This window comes from Urocampus carinirostris, unplaced genomic scaffold (genome assembly GCF_059441175.1).
Source record: "Urocampus carinirostris isolate Australia breed hairy pipefish unplaced genomic scaffold, RoL_Ucar_1.0 HiC_scaffold_36, whole genome shotgun sequence".
NCBI lineage: Eukaryota > Metazoa > Chordata > Actinopteri > Syngnathiformes > Syngnathidae > Urocampus > Urocampus carinirostris.
The window spans coordinates 167,501-175,000 of NW_028283143.1; the positions used below are offsets into that span (position 1 = coordinate 167,501).

Here is a 7,500-nt window from a genome sequence, read left to right on the forward strand (position 1 = left end):
GGTAGGTCGGGCGCTCGGCGCTGAGGCCGGCGCCCGGCGTCTCCCGCTCGGGCCTGACACGACTCGGCGACCGGACTCGCCGGGTAGGTCGGGGGCTCGGCGCTGAGGCCGGCCCCCGGCGTCTCCTACCCGGACCCCGGAAGGCCATCCGACTTGGAAGCCCCGCCGCGCCGCGAAGCGACGCTTTGGGTGTTGCTACCCGTCAGCGAGTGGGTTTGGTTTACAAGGGCGGCGCGACCGCGCTGACACCGAGGGGGGACTGGCCCCCGACCCGGCCGCGGCCTGCCCGGACTATGGATGGACAGAGGAGACCGCGGCGGACCGCGCGGAACCGAACCCCCGGTGTCCGGAGCCCCGGGAGGGACTCCGGTGTCCGGGGGCCGGCCCACGCGCGCGCTACGCGGCCCCTCGAGGGCTCCGGCCGACGGACGCGTTTGGCCGGGGAAAAAGGTAGCCGGTGGGAGCACCGTTTCGTCGCCCTGAACCTTCGTCTCGGGCGGGCGTCCCGACGCCGCCGCCATACGGCCGTTGTGATCCGTGCGGGGATCCGCTTGCTCGGCGACCCTCGCCGAGAGCAGCCCCGCGCCGCACGGACACGCGACACCGACGGGCGGACGGACGCCGGGGCGCCGGCCCGAACCGTTACCTTTAAAGGACGGGAGGTCGTCGAGGCGAGTGCCGCCCAGGAAGCGCGCGCCGGAAGCGCGAGAACCGCGCCGAGCTAGGGTCGTCGGCATAGGGGGATTCCCCGGTTACGGGGGTCCCGCGCACGGCCGCCGCCTTTCGCCCGTCGCTGGCGGTCGCCTGTCGTCGCGCCGCGCCGCGCTACTGGGGTCGTCGGACGAGCGCGCTACCCCGCTCGCACGGAGGTAGCGCGACATCGCCCGCCGCCTTTTCTCGCGTCGCGCCGCGCCGCGTGGCGCCCGCCGAACTCGCTCCGACGCGCGGCCCGGGAGTGACCCGCGCCGCGCCCCCCGTCCCGTCCCGTCCCGGTCTACCCTCTTCCTCCGCCTGCGACGACCCGCCGCCCTCGGCGTCTGGCTCGTCGGGGGTGTACCGAGGCGGATCTGCTGCCGCTCGTACGTTAATGATCCTTCTGCAGGTTCACCTACAGAAACCTTGTTACGACTTTTACTTCCTCTAGATAGTCAAGTTCGACCGTCTTCTGGCACACCGCCGGAGCCGGGGCCGGCCCCGGCGGGGACTATCCGAGGACCTCACTAAGCCATCCGATCGGTAGTAGCGACGGGCGGTGTGTACAAAGGGCAGGGACTTAATCAACGCAGGCTAATGACCCGCGCTTACTGGGAATTCCTCGTTGGTGGGAAATAATTGCAATCCCCAGGCCCTGTCACGAGCGGGGTTCATAGGATTACCCGCGCCTGCCGGCGCGGGGATAGACGACGCGCTTATACGCTCAGTGTGGCGCGCGTGCAGCCCCGGACATCTAAGGGCATCACAGACCTGTTATTGCTCATTCTCGTGTGGCTGAGAGCCACTTGTCCCTCTAAGAAGTTTTCTGCCGCCGACCGCGCGGGGGGCCGCGGTACTATTTAGTATGTTTGAGTCTCGTTCGTTATCGGAATTAACCAGACAAATCGCTCCACCAACTACGAACGGCCATGCACCACCACCCACGGTATCGAGAAAGAGCCTTCAATCTGTCAATCCTTTCCGTGTCCGGGCCGGGTGAGGTTTCCCGTGTTGAGTCAAATTAAGCCGCATGCTCCACTCCTGGTGGTGCCCTTCCGTCAATTCCTTTAAGTTTCAGCTTTGCAACAATACTCCCCCCGGAACCCAGACACTTGGTCGGTTTCCCGGGTGCTGCTCGGCGGGTCATGGGAATAACGCCGCCGGATCGCGAGTCGGCATCGTTTATGGTCGGAACTAGGACGGTATCTGATCGTCTTCGAACCTCCGACTTTCGTTCTTGATTAATGAAAACATTCTTGGCAAATGCTTTCGCTCTCGTCCGTCTTGCGCCGGTCCAAGAATTTCACCTCTAGCGGCGCAGTACGAATGCCCCCGGCCGTCCCTCTTAATCATGGCCCCAGTTCATGACAACCCACAAAATAGAACCGGAGTCCTATTCCATTATTCCCAGCTGCGATATGCAGGGGCGGCCGTGTGGCCTGCTTTGAACACTCTAATTTCCTCAAAGTAAACGCTTCGGGCCCCGCGAGTGACACCCAGCGAAGGGCATCACGGGGGCTTTTGCCGAGAGGCAGGGGCTGGGACAGACGGATGCACGCCTCGCGGCGGACCGTCAGCTCGCGTCCCGGGGTCCAACTAGGAGCTTTTTAACTGCAGCAACTTTAAAATACGCTATTGGAGCTGGAATTACCGCGGCTGCTGGCACCAGACTTGCCCTCCAATGGATGCTGGCCGATGGGTTTGTGTTCGGCTCATTCCAATTACGGAGACTCGAACGAGTCCCGTATTGTTATTTTTCGTCACTACCTCCCCGTGTCGGGAGTGGGTAATTTGCGCGCCTGCTGCCTTCCTTGGATGTGGTAGCCGTTTCTCATGCTCCCTCTCCGGAATCGAACCCTGATTCCCCGTTACCCGTGGTCACCATGGTAGGCGCAGAGTCTACCATCGAAAGTTGATAGGGCAGACATTCGAATGAGTCGTCGCCGCCTCGGGTGGGCGAGCGATCGGCACGAGGTTATCCTGAGTCAACACAAAGGGGGGGCCGGGCCGGCGGAACGAGGACCGGCGCGCGCGGAGCCGCCCGCGCCGCTTACGCCCCCGCCCGGAGAGGCGGAGGCCGGACGCGGGGGACGCGCGCGACGGCTGAGCCCCCGCCCGCCGGACACCGCGTGGGTTTTTGTGTCTGATAAATGCACGCGTCCCCGGGGCGAGGCCGGAGCCCCGCCCGCGAGTCGGCGCTCGTTTGCATGTATTAGCTCTGGATTTGCCACAGTTATCCAAGTAACGGTGGAGCGATCAAAGGAACCATAACTGATTTAATGAGCCGTTCGCAGTTTCACTGTACTGGCCATTCGTACTTAGACATGCATGGCTTAATCTTGAAAACAAGCATATGCTACTGGCAGGATCAACCAGAGTGCGTCTGCCGCCGGGGGGGCGCTGCTGGTGGCGGTGCGGCCCTGGTCCGGGACGAGGCTGTGGCTACAGCCGGGCCCGGGGGGCCGCGCGACACTCGTATACGTTCGGACGGGCTGACGAGCGGGTGTCGTGAAACGATGTTTCGCGCGGAGCCCTAGCACGCGTGGCGTCGGGCTCCGCGACGGTCGGACGTCTGGGTGTGGCTCGAGACGGAAGCTCGACCTCGGTTCGTCTTGGTTCTGCCGCCAAAAGGTTCACGCCGAGGCATGGTTTCGCAAGAGGGCCCCGCGAGTGCCAGCCGTGGATCCCGCCTCACTCGTAACTCGTATCGGATTCGTCCGGCCTCACTTTCGTTCGCACATCGGACAGTTATACGTGTGCTTTAGTAGCTTCCGTTCCCTCTTAGTGAGGCCGTCCGTACGTACCGCCCCAGCTCTTTCTGAGGCGGGTATCCACTCGGCTCGGGGGGGCCCAACGTTTGCCTAGTATCCTCGGCGCTGGAGCTTGACCCGCAAAGCCGGAGGAGCCGCACGCCCGAACACCGGCTTGCGCCGGCCGACGTGGGCCCTCCGAGGCGGGTCTCGTGTGCCAATCGCTCAGTTGGGGAACCGGCAGGCCCGTGGGCCGACGCCGGCTCACCCGGGGGTGAAGGGTGCTTCGATGGAGGCCCCCTGTCAGCCTCCGCGGAAGTCCGGCTTCAATACTTTAAAGTTTGAAAAACTTAGACATTTTTCGAGAACCGGAGCTTAGAGGGGTACATGCAAAAGCCAGGGCCGCGGGAAGCGCCCTAAATACTTCAATACTTTAAAATTTGAAAAACTTAGAAATTTTTCGAGAACCGGCATCTTCCCTCGGTAATTGCGAGATGCGAGGCCGCCCCTAGCCTCTGCTCTGTCGGACTCAATGGTCACGGGTGGCCGCTGATTAGCCCTGGTGCTCACCTCTCAAAATTGCGAGTCCCTAATATAATTCTGGCTGTCGGCTGGAGAAGGGGGTATAAAATCGGCACTTGAGGGAACGCCGGGCCCTCAAGTTCGGGGCCCTCTAGCGGATTTTTGAGGTACTGCACTCCCATTGGAAATGCATTGCCCATAGGAATACATGGGCGCTCCGTCCACTACAATGTAATTCCCTCACAATATCTGCCCCCGCGTGGCCGCGCGATGCTACTGCTGCCCCGTTGGGAATGAATGGGCCTTTCGGAGGCCATAAATACAGCGCCGCTGCATGGATTTTGGCGGTACTGCGGCTGTCGTTGAAAATACATGGACCCGTCTGAATGAATGGGCCTTTCGGATTCCATAAACCCAGCGCCGCTGCATGGATTTTGGCGGTACTGCGGCTGTCGCTGAAAATACATGGACCCGTCTGAATGAATGGGCCTTTCGGAGGCCATAAACTCAGCGCCGCTGCATGGATTTTGGCGGTACTGCGGCTGTCGCTGAAAATACATGGACCCGTCTGAATGAATGGACAAAATATAAATCAGACACTACAGAACACAAGCATAATCCAAGATTACAAAATCATCTCAGCCTTTAAAAGAAACAAAAACCTGAAAGACTACTTAGTAAAAAGTAAATTACCAGAAATCAACATAACACAAACGCAGGGCCCCACATTCTACAAACAAGCCACCACAGTTAGGAACACCGTCACCAACACAAACTACCTAATTAAACAAACAATCACACCTGCTACGGAAAACTGAAAATACATGGACCCGTCTGAATGTATGGGCCTTTCGGAGGCCATAAACTCAGCCAGCGCCGGGCCAGTGTTTGGGGTATTGTGCCCGCCACTAGTGGCTGAATACATAATAATAATAATAATAATAATAATTCCCTTGTATTGTCATTCTGTGTAACAATGTACACAGAACGAAATGTCGATTGCACTGGGCTAGTGTTGAGGGAACGTCGGGCCCTCAAGTTCGGTGGCTTGGAGCGGATTTTTGAGGTACTGCACTCCCATTGGAAATGCATGGGCGCTCCGTCCACTACCATGTAATTCCCTCACAATATCTGCCCCTGCGTGGCCGCGGGATGCTACTGCAGCCCCGTTGGTAATGAATGGGCCTTTCGGAGGCCATAAATACAGCGCCGCTGCATGGATTTTGGCGGTACTGCTGCTGTCGCTGAAAATACATGGACCCGTCTGAATGAATGGGCCTTTCGGAGGCCATAAACTCAGCGCCTCTGCATGGATTTTGGCGGTACTGCGGCTGTCGCTGAAAATACATGGACCCGTCTGAATGAATGGGCCTTTCGGAGGCCATAAATCCAGCGCCGCTGCATGGATTTTGGCGGTACTGCGGCTGTCGCTGAAAATACATGGACCCGTCTGAATGAATGGACAAAATATAAATCAGACACTACAGAACACAAGCATAATCCAAGATTACAAAATCATCTCAGCCTTTAAAAGAAACAAAAACCTGAAAGACTACTTAGTAAAAAGTAAATTACCAGAAATCAACATAACACAAACGCAGGGCCCCACATTCTACAAACAAGCCACCACAGTTAGGAACACCGTCACCAACACAAACTACCTAATTAAACAAACAATCACACCTGCTACGGAAAACTGAAAATACATGGACCCGTCTGAATGTATGGGCCTTTCGGAGGCCATAAACTCAGCGCCGGGCCGGTGTTTGGGGAATCGTGCCCGCCACTAGTGGCTGAATCCCGGGCTAGTGTTGGGGGACTTGTGCCCGCCAATAGTGGCTGAATCCCGGGCTAGTGTTGGGGGACTTGTGCCCGCCAATAGTGGCTGAAATCCGCGCCGGTGTTTGGGGAAATGTGCGCGTATTATCGGGCCGGTGTTTGGGGAATTGCGCGCGTATTATCGGGCCGGTGTTTGGGGAATTGCGCGCGTATTATCGGGCCGGTGTTTGGGGAATTGTGCGCGTATTATCGGGCCGGTGTTTGGGGATATGCGCGCGTATTATCGGACCGGTGTTTGGGGAATTGTGCCCGCCACTAGTGGCTGAGAACTTGGCTAGTGTTTGGGGACTTGTGCCCGCCACTAGTGGCTGAAATCCGGGCCGGTGTTTGGGGAATTGTGCGCGTATTATCGGGCCGGTGTTTGGGGATATGCGCGCGTATTATCGGACCGGTGTTTGGGGAATCGTGCCCGCCACTAGTGGCTGAGAACTTGGCTAGTGTTGGGGGACTTGTGCCCGCCACTAGTGGCTGAAATCCGGGCCGGTGTTTGGGGAATTGTGCGCGTATTATCGGGCCGGTGTTTGGGGATATGCGCGCGTATTATCGGACCGGTGTTTGGGGAATCGTGCCCGCCACTAGTGGCTGAATCCCGGGCTAGTGTTGGGGGACTTGTGCCCGCCAATAGTGGCTGAAATCCGCGCCGGTGTTTGGGGAATTGTGCGCGTATTATCGGGCCGGTGTTTGGGGATATGCGCGCGTATTATCGGACCGGTGTTTGGGGAATTGTGCCCGCCACTAGTGGCTGAATCCCGGGCTAGTGTTGGGGGACTTGTGCCCGCCACTAGTGGCTGAAATCCGCGCCGGTGTTTGGGGAATTGTGCGCGTATTATCGGGCCGGTGTTTGGGGATATGCGCGCGTATTATCGGACCGGTGTTTGGGGAATTGTGCCCGCCACTAGTGGCTGAGAACTTGGCTAGTGTTGGGGGACTTGTGCCCGCCACTAGTGGCTGAAATCCGCGCCGGTGTTTGGGGAATTGTGCGCGTATTATCGGGCCGGTGTTTGGGGATATGCGCGCGTATTATCGGACCGGTGTTTGGGGAATCGTGCCCGCCACTAGTGGCTGAATCCCGGGCTAGTGTTGGGGGACTTGTGCCCGCCAATAGTGGCTGAAATCCGCGCCGGTGTTTGGGGAATTGTGCGCGTATTATCGGGCCGGTGTTTGGGGAATTGTGCCCGCCACTAGTGGCTGAGAACTTGGCTAGTGTTGGGGGACTTGTGCCCGCCACTAGTGGCTGAAATCCGCGCCGGTGTTTGGGGAATTGTGCGCGTATTATCGGGCCGGTGTTTGGGGATATGCGCGCGTATTATCGGACCGGTGTTTGGGGAATCGTGCCCGCCACTAGTGGCTGAATCCCGGGCTAGTGTTGGGGGACTTGTGCCCGCCAATAGTGGCTGAAATCCGCGCCGGTGTTTGGGGAATTGTGCGCGTATTATCGGGCCGGTGTTTGGGGATATGCGCGCGTATTATCGGACCGGTGTTTGGGGAATTGTGCCCGCCACTAGTGGCTGAGAACTGGGCTAGTGTTGGGGGACTTGTGCCCGCCACTAGTGGCTGAAATCCGGGCCGGTGTTTGGGGAATTGTGCCCGCCACTAGTGGCTGAATCCCGGGCTAGTGTTGGGGGACTAGTGGTCGTAAAACCGGGCCGGTGTTTGGGGACTTATAGGCCGACACTAGTGGCTCAAAACCGGGCTG

General features: G+C 58.9%; 1 non-coding gene across 1 annotated transcript; it reads right to left on the reverse strand.

The window, feature by feature from the left end:
- Window positions 1-1,085: 1,085 nt before the first annotated feature.
- LOC148345661 (18S ribosomal RNA) lies at window positions 1,086-3,072 on the reverse strand. Its single transcript, XR_015848557.1, has one exon. It is a non-coding gene; the product is annotated as an 18S ribosomal RNA (ribosomal RNA).
- Window positions 3,073-7,500: the final 4,428 nt, after the last annotated feature.